This window comes from Desmodus rotundus, chromosome 9 (genome assembly GCF_022682495.2).
Source record: "Desmodus rotundus isolate HL8 chromosome 9, HLdesRot8A.1, whole genome shotgun sequence".
Lineage (NCBI taxonomy): Eukaryota > Metazoa > Chordata > Mammalia > Chiroptera > Phyllostomidae > Desmodus > Desmodus rotundus.
In genome coordinates, this window is record NC_071395.1 from 18,305,133 (window position 1) to 18,321,615 (window position 16,483).

The 16,483-nt window shown below is 37.7% G+C and overlaps 1 protein-coding gene across 3 annotated transcripts in view; it reads right to left on the reverse strand.

Moving 5' to 3' along the window:
- LRBA (LPS responsive beige-like anchor protein) overlaps positions 1-16,483 on the reverse strand; it is a 503,590-nt gene that overhangs the window by 91,846 nt on the left and 395,261 nt on the right. The gene's annotated exons all lie outside the window — the stretch shown is intronic.

Genomic DNA, 16,483 nt, shown 5'->3' on the forward strand with positions numbered 1-16,483 from the left:
TGAGTTTTCAAAGTAATATTTTTCAAGGTGTCCCAAATCATATAATCTATCTAAGCATATTTTCTTATTTTCTTATATGGGTATTGTAATGACTGCTATGGATACATCATAAGGACTTATAGTCAAATAAAGTAATAATTTAAAATATCTCTTTAATAACAAGGTAGATTCTTTCCATTCTGGGTCAAGCAGAGTGAATAAGAAAAGGGTAAAGGTAGAAAGAGAGTAGGTAGATACCACATGCCTATCAACTATGAAATCTATAATTCCTGGAGCATTTGAAGACAGCATCATTATCGATGACACAGGGTGCAAATAGGGAAAAATCTCAAAAGAGAGCATCTTCATAACTAAATGATGTGACTGAAAAGGTGGCAGTCTCTTTGTACTTCTACAGATACCAATATGTATCCTTTTTTTGCTTAGTGGTTTAAGGTTGGTCAAAAACTTGATAGCATTATTTGGATATCTATGATTTATCTTGTAGCCCCCGAGACAATTCAAATGGTTTTATATTCTATATCTGTATGTAAACTCCAAGAATAACAATGCTCAATAAATATTTTTTATAATATATATATTACGGTTATATAATTTCCAGGTAAAATAACTGAAGGAAACTAATTTTAACAAAGGTTAAAGTCCTAAAGCAAGAGTGTAGCCTTGAGGCCTTCATGCTTTATGCCAGTAAAGATCTGCAAGAAAGCGCCCAAGAAACACAGGGTATACACGGAGGACAGGGAAGAAGCAAGAAAGCCCCTCTCTAAGGCCAGAAGATTGTGGCTCTAAAAGAAGAAGTCATAATATTCACAGCGTTCTTATGCTTTCTCAAGGCAAATTAAGTCAATAGTTCCTAAGGTAGTTATTTAACTAAATTTAAATTAACACGGACCCTCAAAAGTCAAGAGTAGTGAAGAAATTAAGTGGGGTCTTAAAAGATTATAGTAGAGAGTAGTAAAAATGGCAATCTGGCCTAAACTACTGACACAGCATTTTTTCAAATCGCTGGCGTTCATAGGAGCCAACCAAGTGATGGAGCAACGAATGCAGGAACGGAGTGCGAAAATGGTGTGGGGACGCCGAAATGATGGTGAACAAGTACTAAAATATGCCAAGATAATCTGCATTTGTGACATCTATATAAACTTTCACCAGGTTTATGGATATTTATTTATTTCTGTTTTCAGATATATCCGGAAAAAGAATACCTAGTAAACTCATTTCAAATTGGCATTTCCTGTAGATGACTGCATGGACATTAGCACGGAGTACTACATGCAGACACTGGAAGGAGATACTCAGGGTGGCACACGGCTCTTCAAAATCGCAGTTACGACTACCACCAAAGGAAAACTTAATTGCTATCTTTTGGTCTATTTTCTATAGGTAACTTAAAAAAAAAAACACAACCCTTTTCAAGCACATGAAGCACTCAGATCTTTTATGGAAGTCTGCCATGCAGGTGTTACCCAACTCACATGTGACAGAAGTATCTCAGGCCATGCATATAAGCAAATGGATACGAAGGACCAAGAGCATCACCGTTGTACTTGCAGCACAGAACAAGCTTAACAACATGGAGGTAGCACCTGTTAACTTCCTGAGGGCAGGAATTTTAGAGCTGTACTTAAAGTAGAGCAAGACCCTATCAAAAAGAATATATCTAAATGCTAAAATTGTCGATACTCCGCCACCTGCCTCAGGGCTGGTGGAAAGGGAGTGTGCGTAACATTGCAGTCTGGCAGGGGTCATACATGTGGCTTAGTAAGTATATGCAATTTACTGTAATCAGATATCTGTTGCTTACTGCTTCCTTAATACAAACATTATGGAAGAGTTTTCCTATCTATTTAAAAGGTGGTGAAATCGTGATCTATAAAACCTTCTTTACTAAAGAGCGTTAAGCTCAGAATATTTACTTAGAAATGTGATAAGCGGATCCTCCTCTCCTTTCCTGCCCTCTCCCTTTTGCCTTTTCTTTGCAAAGGGATAAAGTGCCTGAAACTCCGAGCTAAGGTTCTGAAAGGTGAGAGTAACTTCTTACGGGGTGACGCTTCCTTTCAACATAAAACCAACATTAAATCTTACAAAGTAAACAAATACACTAACTAAGGGAATTATAACAAGAAAGATATTCTGCAGGTTTAAAATGAGACTTAATAGTGGAGGACAAGTAAAACAATATGCAGGGTTGGGAAAAGGAGGTTCACTGTGCCGTTGTGACATTGTTTTGAGTGAATAAAGCTACTGTAAGAATCATACCCTACACATCTTTGTCCATACAAACTATTGTAAACCTACACTTGCCCACCCCTGTATGTTTTGGGTAAACAGGGTTATAGAAAAAGAAATACACAATTGGTGAGACTTCCAAAACACAAACTTCACCTAAAGTTTTTTTCCACATGAAAGCATTAAAATAAAGGGGCGTAGGGGTGGGAAGAGAATAAGAGCTTTAACTGACATTCAGACCTGTTACTATCAGTATGGATTTTTCATGTTTTATTCAACAGACACTTGGAACTGTCCTTCAGACTTTGTCAGCGCTTAATGACTGAGGCCTGTAGAGCTCTTACTATTCTTGATCCCCAAATTTCAGGTATTATCTTTATTTTCTAATCTTTGGATCAGAAGTGTTAGAATATAAATTTGTAAAAGATATTTAGAAAACCATTACTTGAAAAAGGAAAAACTAACATTCTGAGAATATTTACAAGGGAGTTAGTTTGAAAATGACTGAACTTGCATATTGAAATCATTTCAGGGAAAATGACAAATATCACATATGTGATTTTTCTTTTCCTTGTAAAACATGTGCTGTAAATACATCTTACCTTTTCCAATATTATATAGTGTCTTGAACAAGCAGAGCTGTATAAATGCAAAACCTACAACTCCGCATATGAAAGCAGAAAAAATAAAAACTAACCCATAAGCATATAATACAGGGTCTGCAACATGGCCGTACAGAGGCAAGGAGACTAAGTCATATATATAGTCCTCTGAGTTGACCCAGTTAAAATAATGGGCAAACTTGTTTAATTTTTAAAATTTACTATTGTTTTATATTCTACTACAAATATTGGTCTAACTCTGTGGCACCTCCTGTACTAAAAGCAGGGGTTGGAAATCATCAGGAAGATTAAAAAAACAGTAAAAGAAAAATAAAAGGGAAACTAAGGAAATAGATAAGGCGGAAAAGAGAAAAGGAAGATGAACAGACAGAGGAAAGAGGGAAGAGGGGCAAATTGGCTTAGTCAAGCTCTCTTGGGACAGTGTGCTGAGTTACCAGACCAGAAATGAGGGGTTGAAAGCTACTACTGATAACTGGGGGAGGCTGAAAGTGCTACTTAAGTGCCTGGTGTCTGTCGAAGAAAGGGAGGAGAGGTTTGAGACTGAGGATGCCAAGTGCACTCCCAGGCAGCAGAGTAAAAAGGAAGCATTAACAGTAGCCTCCGGGGAAGCTGTGCATTCTATCCCAAGAGCCAGAGGGCAAATGTGGCAATAGCAGTGAGTAGCAGCTGGATGAAGGGATAAAGAAATAAAGAAGCCACAGGAAAATTGGCAGCTTTAGGCAAATAAGGCAGACTAGGCCTGTCCTGATGCTTAGAGGTACAAACTGCCTGGAAATAACACTGCCATCTTTCTGATGCCAGTGGGTTTACTCAACGAGAACTGGGATACAATAAGCTAAAATTTAGTTACCAAGCTATGCTAAGTATTGATTTATCTGTGTGGAACATTAGCTCTGCTGGAAAGATGTAACTAAGATAGTGAGAGTGTTTAGCTTTCCAATAATCAAAATTAGCATCCTCCATAAATATCTGAATAGTACTCCAAGTTATTTAAAAGGAAAAAATGTACTTAAAATATTGTTGTAACACTGTATTCTATTGTTTTTCTAAGTATTATTTCATACGGCATGGTTGAACAAACCAAAAAGGACACGTACCGATATCCCCCCTGCTTTATTAGTGACCCTTCGACACTCGAGAGAAGTAGAAAACTGAAGACACGAAAATCTTTGAGGAGACTCCTGAGTAATATTCTCTCATGTTATTTTCACTCACATTCTGCTATAAAAACAGGTTCAAAGTACTGTCTTTCCATCCAAAGATTAGATTTACCAAACACTGTTCAAATTTCTAGGCTTGACATATTTGATAAACTGTAATTTGTAATTGAGTCAATAAATGCCCTTGGCCTGAGAGTAAGTCAGTGCTCTTTTCCTCATCAGGATTAAGTTCACTTAACGCTATTATGAAAAATGATCTCAGCCTTAGTAAAATTTCATACATTTAAGAAAATCAAACTGAAAAGAAACATCAATTAAGTTGTAGGAATTACTATAGAATTCCTAAATTCTACAGGAATTCAAGGAATGAGGGGGCTGGGATAGGAGAAAACTTCCTCAAGAAATTCCCAAATTCCCATGCAGTTAAGAGTGAACCATGTTAAGTAAAGTTCAGAAATTAGCCACATCCTTTACAAAAGAAGCTGCGTATCCTCTACTTCCTCTTGCCTCTTTCCAAAGTCTACAAAGTGACTATGAAAGATGACTGCAGAAGAAAAACAAACCCCAGGCCACGTTGGACAAAGTAGAAGGAACCTGACGACATCACGGATTAGACTTTTCGTAATCCTTGGAATTCTGACGACTCAGACTTTACCCAAGAAAACAATGTCCACCTCCAATAAAATAAGTACTTTTGCATCTGTATGAAAACTGTACATCATAAAACCAGCAGTAAGAACAGTTATATTTAGTGAAACAGACTATACGTAGTTGAAAAAGGCAATGTGATCAGAGGGAAGCCCTAAAACATCGTTACACTAAAACGTGAAATACATTTCTTAGAGACAGAAAATCCTTCAATACCTAGCTCAAATGTCTCTTAAATAGCTTCAGTTCCTAAACAAAGTAATGTGCTCTATCATCTATGCTCCAATTTATTACATTCTGTAGTTATTATTTCTGTTACTAGGTGGTGAATTCTTGCAGGGTGGGCAATCTGTCATATTCATTTTCGTATTTTTCCAGAACTGGGCACAGTGTTTGGCACATGGTAGTGACCAATAAATATTTGCTAAATGAAACACTGGACTTTTGTAGCAATAACAGAAATGTGCTGAAAATATATTTTCTTAAAATGCTTTTCTCTACTTGCAGGTCATGCGTTATAATAAAATCTTTTTCCTTTCCCACAGCTCCAGACCCTGAAATCCTAATCTCTTCCTTTTACAGCATCACTGGTCTCAAGTTGTCTATAATCACTATTTTTTTTTTGGAGTTGAAATGCAGATTCTATCAACCAATGCTAGACTGTGACCATTTAATTTGTGAATTGTAGACACTTTTACATAAAGAGGAGGCTGAACACATTTTCACAGGAGTAATAAATAACTTCAGATGTCCTTGTGAGAAATTCAGCAATAGGGCTCACCTATTAATTTTCTCTACTGAATGCATTTCCACATCAGAGAAGGGTTACCTATCAGCATTTCATGCTACTGCAGGAGAGAAGATTTAATCTCTTACATCACAATTCCCTTGCCTCAGTGGCCATGGGATCCTTCAGTATCGCACCTATTCAAAATCTGTCATAAAGCTTAAAACCTACCGTTTCTATTCAATATCCACTATCCATTTACTGCCATTTACTCAACTAATACAGAAGACAGGTGACCACTCTCCTAATATCCTATTAGTATATATGCATCATTCATGTTCGAGTACTCTCATACAACTTTACCAAATTACTGAGGTTGCCGATATGGAAGTGCAAAACCTATGGACCAAGTCTGTTATTAATGCTAACCATATGCTACTAAAGTTTACTGGAATTAGAATTGTACGTCTATCCATGAATATCACTGAAATCCTAGATTTAACCCACTATTCATAAGTAAAAAGAGGGAGAGAAAGTAAGGCTAACAGCAGTAAGCACAATAAAAGGAAGGGTAAAGAGAATCTAAGAGAGGTACAAAGTGCACCTGGAACTTCGCAGGGGAACAAAGACCTGGCAGTCGTGGCTGCTGTGTTTACGTGTCTCACTAAAGAGAGACTGAAGTTTGTTTTGTTTGGGTCTTGGGAGGAGAATGAGGATCAGTGGGGAGAAATTACAGGGAACAGATTTCATTACTACAGGTAAAATTTTATGTGTAACAGGTTTCAGTGGTGAGCTTGGAATCCCATTTAAAACCAGGCAGGTACCTGACTAAACACTCTTACACACATACAGTCATAGTTTAAATGCAGGGGAACAACATGAGTGCACTTCCCACTGGCAATAGAAATTTATCACACGTATATTAAATGTATTAAGAGGTAAGGAGGCTGGAAGGAAGCTAACAATCCAAACAGTATGTAAGAAAGGCTAGGGTGGTGAAAATGAGCCAGAAGAGCCCGGAAAAGATATTCTAACAATCTGGATCAATTATATGTTAGTATTATCTATTACTGTACCTATAATTTGAAACAGGATTTAGAAAAACTTAGAACTATAATTTATTCTATTATTTATTATAACTTATCACCTTAACATATTCTTAAAATCCATGTTAAAAATATAATCTCAATATATTATGTTAAAAACTGTATTTATCTTTTCAAAAAGCCTATTTCTTTCTATTCCTATAATACCCTAAGGAGTCCTGAAAAGTATATAGAAATTAGCTAAGCAAAGGCTGGTGAGAGAGGGCAGGGAAGGACAAAGAAAGAGACGTGCGTGTGTGTATCTGGAGGGGGAATAATGTGGAATTTTTTCAGGCAAAATAAGTAGCTTATAAAATGTGAGGAACATAGGACTTTTAAAAAAGTGGAAGTTGCTCGGTGTGACTAGATGATATTCTGCAAGAGATGAATTTGGGGAGGTAGGCAGAGGCACTGTGAAGGACCTTGTGTGACATCATACAGCAGGAAGGCCTCAAGTAACCACTGACGTACTTTGAAAGCAGTATTTGTGAGAGGCTCCAGTCTGGAAAGTGGCAAGTGTATAAGCATCTTGGTACAGCATGAAGAAAGATGGATGTGCTATGTGACTTCCCATGGTGCCAAACAGGACGACCCAGACACACATTCAAGTGACCTGCTCCTGAGATGCAGGTTTAATTTCTTCGAGGAACCCGAATCACAACTCCTGCCATTTTATTTTTAAAAGAAATCTGACTCAGAATCCATTGTATCTGATTCTCTGCTGTTCAGCATAACTGAATAATTATCATACAGCTTAATGATATCAAAAAAGAGGATATCACAAAAAGACTTATTTCCAACAATGTTTTGGAAAAGACAGGCTAAATGGGTATTATTGGTTGAGTTGCGTTCCCCCCTGCAAAAGATGGTGGAGTTCTAACCCCCAATGCCTGAGGATCTGACCTTATTTGGAGAGAGGTCTTCAAAGAGATGATGAGATTAAAATAAGATCACTGGGGTGGGTCCTAATCCATTACGACTGGTGTCCTTAAAAGGGGGGGAAATTTGAAATGGACATGCACACAAGGGGTAGTCCGGACGAAGACTGGAGTTACATCGCTGCAGAACCAGGAACTACCAAAAAGTGAAAGAAAGGCCTGGAACAGATCCTTCCCTACCACCTTCAGAGCAAGCATGGCCCTGCCAACAGCCTGATCCCGAACTTCCAGCTTCCAGAACTGTGAGAATTTCTATTCTTTAAGGTGCCCGGTCTGTGGTATTTCATCATGGCGGCCCCAGGAAACTAACACCGCAGGTTTGCGGGAAAAGTGCCTTCTAAGAACTTGCATGGTAACTAAAAGCAATAACTGGATCCTGTACTGCAGGGTAAAAATTCTGTAAGGACCATTATCAGATCAACCAACAAAGTTCATCTATGGAAAGCAGATTAAACTATTAAATTAATTTTATAAAATGGTAACTTACTGTGGTTACTTAAGAAAATGTCCCTCTTCTTAGGATACACATACTGAGCATTTGGGGTGAAGAAACATGATGTGACTTACCCTCAAATGATTCAGTGAAAATACCACATATGTGTGTGTATTGTACATATGTACACATATGTACGTATTGTACATGTGTGTATTATGAGTGTATACACACACAGGGAGAGAGAAGGAAAGGAAGGAGAAAGCTCACATAAAAAAGAGGGGTATTACCACTGCTAAATCTGGGTGAACAGCATATAAATGTTATGTGTGCTATTTTTGCTTTTGCAACATTTTTTAAGTTTGACATTATTTGCCAAAGAAAAAAGTTTAAAAAATGTTAATAGCAAGGTCACTGTTAGAAATAAAATATTTTGGTAGAACATAGATATAAAAACAAAAATAAAGCATAAAATGAAGAAAGAGAAGAAGGGAGGGGCGGAGGGAGGAAGATAAGTCATGCTGGAAAATCGTTAAGTCAAATCTCTTCTTCCTTTTTGGAGGGGTGGGCGTGGGGGGTTACTTTCTGGTTACCATGACCAAGGAAATTTGACAGTTTACATAAAGTTCCTAGTTGGAAAAATGTGTTGGACAGGCAGCAGGTATTGGCAAATCAGACAGACATAAATCCCCACAGTAAGCAGTCATTTATCGGGTGTCGCTGTGCGGAGTTGCATGAAAGCATCCGTAGGCAGAACAAACCCGACAGCAGAGGCGCTGCTTCCCAGATACACGCCACTGCAGGTGACAGGGCCAGGGCCAGGAACGAGGCAGCGAGGGGCAGCAGGCGCCGTCTCTGCAGCAGCACGGGGCACCGCCAAGAGCAACGGTGGGTGTGAAGGGAGCGGGGTGAGAAAGGTTCTTCTGTGAATTCAAGCTCATTTGGTGAGCACATTAGCCTCACTGTTCTTCCCCAAACATTATCATTAGTCCCTGGCAGAGCAGTAACTTCCAGCTGTACCTGGCAGCCACTACTGCGACAATTTACACAAAGATTAAAAACAAAAAAAATAGTGTATTTTCTAAATATCTTTCTCTTCTTCTATTGTAAAAAGTACCTCTCCTACCACCCTTCTTCCTCTGCTTTCTAACCTCTAGAGAACTTAAATTGCTCTGGACAAACAGTAAGCTACTCCAGATGAGGTTTTGTTGTTTATTTTCCTCAAGTCACTCGTCAAAATACTTCAATAATTTAAAGAAAAAAACTATGAAAAGGTGCTCCAAAATGAATTAGATTAGCTAATCTGCAAAATAACATCACCAGGAATAATTTGGGAAGAGCACCCAAATTCCAATCATGGTGATTGGGGTGGATTTTTGTAAGGTGAGACTCTGCGAGTGTGTTTAAGACAGTGTCGCCCTGTTTGAAGAAGGCTTCACGGAAGGGGGACGGTCAGCATGCAGGTTATAAGAGGGAAGCAGGAAGTGAGAACAGTGTGTCCTGAACAGATCTAGAGAAGAGGCAGTTCACCCACATGATTGTGAACATTCTGAGTTCTGTGGCAGGTGTTCTCTGTCTTGAGACAGAGGCATCAGTCTAACGTGGCCGTTGAGACCTCCTTCGGAATTTACGTGTCATTCTGGCAGCGGCTCGGCCTGCTCTGGTTGCCTCTGCATCCCCAGAACCTAGGAGGGTGTAAGCCCTGAACAAATAGGGCTCCGCGAGCAAGATCATCAACTCTCTCTGTTATTCTAAATCAATGTTACCTTATAGTGAATTTTGCTTATATCTGGATCCCCATACAGTTTTGACTACGAGAGAAACTGCCGGCCAGAAAGAAGAAACATTCTGGTTTCCCAGAAAGCTAAATTCTTCATGACAAAGAGCTTTGCTTCACACTATCGCTTGCCAGTTTGTTTAGTGCAACTTACTAACACATTTATCAATAACCAGAATATAAGAATTTGTCCATAATGTCCCAAGTGTCCATTGTCAGGCCACTTTTATGCTTTCTGTAAACGATTTTTACTGATTTTACATTTGAATCTCTTTATCTCTCGTATTAAAATCTTAATGTTGACAATTAACACAACTACTTATTTGCTTAGTCTGTAATATGCCCACAATAGTTTCAAAAGAATGATTCCATTATTACCTAAATATAAGACTAATTTTAAAAGTTTAAGGTCGTCTCTGGTTCTTTTGTCTATAAAACAGTTCCTACCAGGGATATACTAAGGTTACTTATTCCAGTGTGTTTTCCATTTGTAGGGGTTGGATTTTTCTCCTCTTTGATTTTATTTTTTAAATTATATAAAACATTTCATAGTTTCAAAGTCAAAACTATGAAAGAACATAGATTCCACTGGTGAATATGACATTTCTTACTTTGGCCAGTGTATCTGTGGGAAAGACACCTGTAACTGGGTCGCAGGGTAAACAGGTAGGTGATTTTGCTAGAGAATGGCAAGTCCCCCACCATCGATGGGGTTCTGCATTCCCATCAGCAATGCAGGAGAACGCCTATTTTTCCACAGCCTCATCAACAGAGTATGTTGGAATTGGAATATACTGGAGTTCTGCCAAGCTGAAAGACAGAGATATAATTTTAGTACAATTTATATTTCTTTTATTATGAGAAAGGTTGAGTATTTTTTTTTCATGTGTTGAAGGGGCACTGACATTTATTTTTCTGTGAATTGTTGCCATTCTTATTAGATTGATGGGTTTATTTCTCTATAATTTTTCAGAGTTCTTTATAACTGAGGTCCACTAGCCATTTGTCTGAGTTTTAAATCTCAAATACTTTTATTGTTTGTCATTTGTCTTTTGACTTTGCTTCTCATGCATTTAACCATGTGAAAGTGATTATCTGTGTTTAGGTGATCAAGTGATCAGTTCTTTCTCTTAATACTTTCGGACTGTGAGTCATCGTTGGGCAAGCTTTCCACACTCTCAGGTTAGACAGAAACTCACTAACACTTCCTTCCAGCACTCGTCTCACTTTTTCTCGGTAGGTATCTGATCCTTGGTTTCTGGTATGAAAAACAGATATAAGGCTATCTTTCTTCACATGGCTAGGCCATACCCTTTATTATAAAGTCAACTTTCCCCCACTGTTTCAAGGTTGGATGGGGGTTTATTTATAGCCCTCCCTCCCCCAACCAGCATGGAACCATTAGGATACTACAAAACGGGTACTTAACAGTTGATGAATAAAGAAACATTATTTATTAACTATACCTCAGGAAATTCTGGTGTAGACTGTGTTTTCCATGAACCACACTTGGAAATATACTATTTGCTGTAAAGGATAACAATTTATACCTAACACCAGAATTCTACATGTGAAAATGCACAGAAGGTCCACTGGGTAAGGAGAATAATGACACAAGAGTCACGTGTGTACATACAGAGATTGAGAACGGGTTGTAGGAAGGCCACAGGGTAATATGTAGGGGGGTTTATGAAACATTTTAAGGAAGATGCAAATTTTGAGAAGAGCATTTGCAGGTTTTTGTTTTGTTTTTTTGAGGCAGTGGTGACAAGAAGGGTAAGGTTATAAGCTTTGGTTTAAAAAGGGGTAGGCTCATGCTGCGATGAGTAGAAACAGCATGTGGCAGGCACTGTGGGGAGTGAGAAAGGCATGTGCAAGGATGTAATCCAGAAGCTAGAAGGCAAAAGCACCACTACTGTAGGTCCCTGGGTCAGGAAGGGGAAGAAATCTGGATTCTCACCCACCACACACTTTCAGGTACATCGCTGATGCTGAAGTCTACAGGAATGAGTAATCCTTAAAAAACAATTCTTTTCAGTATCAGTGTAGATGGGATATTTGTGGAGAGGAATTTTTAATTATTCTTATGAATTTTAAAAATGTTTTTGTTAGTATATTATTTTAATGAAATATGAAGTTGGTAGAAAAGTCATAGAAAGTTACTCCAGAATAAATACAGAATTTGTATATTTTCCAACATAAATGTAATATACCTTAAAAATAGTATCATTTCACTTTATCTTGACTGTATTATATATAGCACAGTAAGATGTCACTGAACAAAATGTAGTTTACATTTCATTTGTCCACAGTCCAGATTTCTGGGGTCCAGAGACTCTAGAACATAGCCAACACTCGAAGCAACTGAAGGCCATGAGGAATACAACCACAGAACTTATGAACTTGAATGGTGGAAGTCACTGTCAAGCCTTGGGCTTTTCCCTCGCCTTACATGCATAAATAAAATACTAGATTAAAAAAAAAAGATGAAAACCCTAACAGTGAAAAGTGACAGCTGACACTAGAAAGAACTATGAAATGCTGACAGAAAAGCTAAAAGAAAAAAAAAAAAAGGAAAAGAAAAGAAGAAACAGAAGAACACGTATTATTTTTAGCTGAGGAACAAAAAGTTCTATAAGTGTCAATAACTTTGCAGGACAAGATGGAAAATATACGAATATTTAACTAGGAATAGTCCAGAAAAGGTTATTTAAGTTTTAAGTTCTCTGCTTAAGAGGTAGGGAAATGTGTAGTACATTTCATAAAAAGAATTTTTCAAGGGAAATGGTGAAAAATGTTGCTATTTGAAAGTGTAATCTTCAGTTCTATGGAACTGTTCCTACGTAGGAGCTTCCCTCTCCTACGTGATGCTGAGCCCCTGCGGCACTCTTCTATTAATTTTGCAATGTTTCTGTCAAGGCAAGAGCAGTAAATGAAAGTAGTAGGTGCTTTTCTCTTCTTAACTTCTTTAGAAGAGATGAGACTGTACAGAGCAACAGTTATAATCCTGTACTGTGGGCTCACGATATATATGGATATAACATATATGACAATAGCACAAAGTAAGAATGAATGGGACTGAGTTCAATTGAAGTCACTATATTTTACTCAAACTAAACTACTATTAATCTGAAGTGGATTGGGACACTTGAGATAAATTGAGATAATTACGATGCATAGTTTCCCTGGAGCACTGAGAGTGGTTAACAAAACAAATTTAATGAAATATAATGGTAGACTAGGAATATCTACTTAATATGAAAACACAGAGGAGGAACAGAGAAACAAGAAGACTTGAGACTAGAGAACATAATAGCAAACTGCAGGTATGAATCCAGCCACAACAGCAATAGCATTAAATGGCAGACTATCAGACTGGGTAAACTACATGCTCCAAATATGCTACCTATAAAAGAATCACTTTTAAAGCATACACAAAACAGGTTGGAAGTAAAATACTGGGAAACTATATACCATGCAAACATAAGAGATTTGGATTGGCTATACTAATATCAGGGAAAACAGCCTGAAAAATTACTAGAAACAAAGGGAGACAGCTTATGATGAAAAATCATAAATTCACTGGGAAAATATAACAATTATAATAAACATGTATGTGCAGTAGTGGGCTGAAAAATGCACCCTGGTCCCCAAAAGATACAAAGCCCCAGTTTCTAGAACCTGTAAATGTTACCTTATACAGGAAAAGGACCTTTGTGGTGAGAGTAAATTAAGAATCTTGAGATGGGAACATAACCCTGACTACCAGGGAGGACCCTGGTAGTTTGTATTTGGATACAATCGCATGTTTACTCGAAGGAGAGAGAGATCCCACGGCGGACAGAGAGGACAGAGGCAGCGATCTGGAAGAAGTGCAATGCTGATTAAGGACTTCTGGCCTCTAGAACTGTGCGGGCATAATTTTCTGTGTTTTAAGCCACCAAATTTCTGGTCATTTGTTACAGCAGCCACAGGAAACCAACACATGCATCCAACAGCAGAGCTTACAAACACCTGAAGCAAGAGTGACAGAATTGACAATACTTGGGAACTTCAACATCCCAGCAGCTAAACTGCATAGAAAGAGACAGAAAAGCAGCAAAGCTATAGAGGACTTGAACACAATAATCCAACTGGATCAACTGACATCTTTGGAACACTCAGTCCGCAACAGCAAAAACAATCATTCTTCTCAAGAGCAAATGGAGACTTCTCCAAAATGGACCATATATCCCAGGTCAGAAAGCAAGTCTCGGTATTTATAAGGACAGAAATCACACAAATGATGTTCTGCAATCATAATAAAATTAAATAAGAAATTAAAAAACATGAAGAAATTTGGAAAATCCACAAACATTTTGAAACTAAACAATACACTTCTGAATAACTCATGGGTAAAAGAAGAAATCACACAGGAAATTAGAAAATGTTATGAAATGAATAAAAACAAAATACCAAAGTTTATGGGATGCAGCCAAAATAGCACATTAAGAGAAATTTACTGCTGTAAAAACCACTATCAGAAGAGCAAAAAGAACTCAAATTTTAAAAACTGTTTCCCAAATTAAGTATCTAGGAAAAGAGCAAACTAAACCCAAAGCAAGCAAAAGATAAGAAATGGATATTAAGTATAAACCTAACAAAAGAAAAATAAACACAATAGAGAAAAATCAATAAAAATAAGGTTCTTTGAAAAGATCAACAAAACTGACAAACCTTTAGCAAGAATGATTGAGATGACCCAAATTACCATAAATCAGGAATGAATGAGGTAATATCACTAAAACCTTAGAGAAATTAAAATGATAAGGCATATAATAAACAACTTTTATACAAAGAAATTAGACTACTTAGATTAAATAACCTAATTTCCTACAAAGACACAAATTACTGAAACTACTAAAAGAAAAAAATAAAATATGAATAAACTTATTACAAGTAAAGAATAGGTAATTTAAAATCTCCCCACAAAGGAAATCTCGTGTCCAGATGGCTTCAGTGGTGAATTTCACCAAATATTTAAAGAGGAAATAACACCGATCTTTTACAAAGTCTTTCAGAGACTAGAGGAAGTGGGAACATTTCACTACATCTCATTCCATAAGACCAACATATCCTGATATTAAAGTCAGACAAAGATACCACAAGAAAACTACACATCAATATTTCTCCTGAATACAGATGCAAAAATCCTCAAAAGGAACAAGTTCTCAACAAAATACTAACAACCAAAAAATACAATATATATCAAAATAATTTATACCACCCAAGTGTGATATAGTCAAGAAATACAAGATTGGTTCAACATCCCAAAATCGATTAAAGTGACATAAAATATTTCACTTTTTGTCTCCTGTTTGGAAAACTTTTCTCTATTCCAATATCACAAAGAAATCCCCTGCATTCTAAAAGTTTGTTCCCTTATATTTAAAGCTTGAATATGTTTTCATTTTTTTGTTTGTGGGATAAGTTTCTGCTTTCATTTTTCCTAGATTGGTATCTGTTGTTCTGGGTTACACTGTGTCCCCCAAAGTTCACACACTGAAACCTTAACTTCCACGTAACACATTGTATGACCTGGTTTGCAGTTACGGTCATTACATATGTAATTATTTATGTTAAGACGAGGTCATGCTGGAGTGGGGTGGGTCCCTCATCCGTACGACTGGTGTCTTTATAAAAAGGGGACATTTGGACACAGATAAGACACAGAGGGAGGACGATGTGGAGAGACACAGGAGGAAGACAGCTGTACACAGGCCAGCAAGGGGCCTGGAACAGACCCTTCCCTCGCAGTCCTCAGAAAGGTCAGCTCTGCTCAGCTCCGACCTCAGACGTCTACCCTGAGCACTGGGAGACAGGAAATGTCTCTGCTGCTTCAGCAACCCAGTGTGCGGCACTTTGTTGTGACTCCCTAGGAAACTAGCGCAACAATTATGGCACACCTTGTATCGAAAAGTCCTTCCTTTCTCCACAGACCTGAAATACCCACTCTATGTAGATGGAGTTCCTGCGTGTGTTGTGGCCTGTTTCTGGCTCTCTGTTCACTTCCGTTGGGCCATTTCTCCCAATTTCCTCTAATTAGCATAGCTTTGTAATCATTCTTGATGTACAGGAAAGCAAGTCTCCTGGAAACCTGTTCCTGTTCTCACAGAGGGTCTTGGCTGTAAACTGGCCCTTTGCTCTTTTACATTTTTTTCATATTCCAACAAAATAAAACAAACCTGTCGGAACTTGTACTGATTTTTATTTTGACTTTATACATTTGTCGAGAATGAACAACCCATCGACATGGGACATCTTTTTCCACCCACTTACCTGGGTGGAAAAAGCAATCTTTGGTCCAGGTCATATTAAATAACAGAGAGCAATCTTTGGGATGTAGTTAAGACTGCTTTGGTTTTACCCTGATTCCAACTGTTCAGAACAAAGAAAATATAATTTATTTACCCGAAAGACGAATCAGAACTAGGTGAGTTTTCCTTCTAAAATACACAGGATATTATCTACTGTACATAAATGCAACACTTTAGCCAATTCGCCAATCCTACATTTAGATCTGCATTACTTACCAGAAGCTCTGAGGATTAAAACGGTTAGTTAGGGAAGAGAGTAGTTATGGTCTTCTCACACAAACAGAAAATGTAGCCTTACCAGTCCACTATCAAAACCATGTTCCTAAAAATATCTTAACCCCTTGAATTAGTATTTGGGCAGCCAAATATTTTTAAAAGATGTGTTGGGTATCTTAAAATGAGTATGTCAGTTAATGAATTCTGTGATCCCCTGCTACCAACAGAACACTGTACAATCTGCTATTATTCACTGTCCTATAGATCATCTGTTCTCAGTGCTGGTTT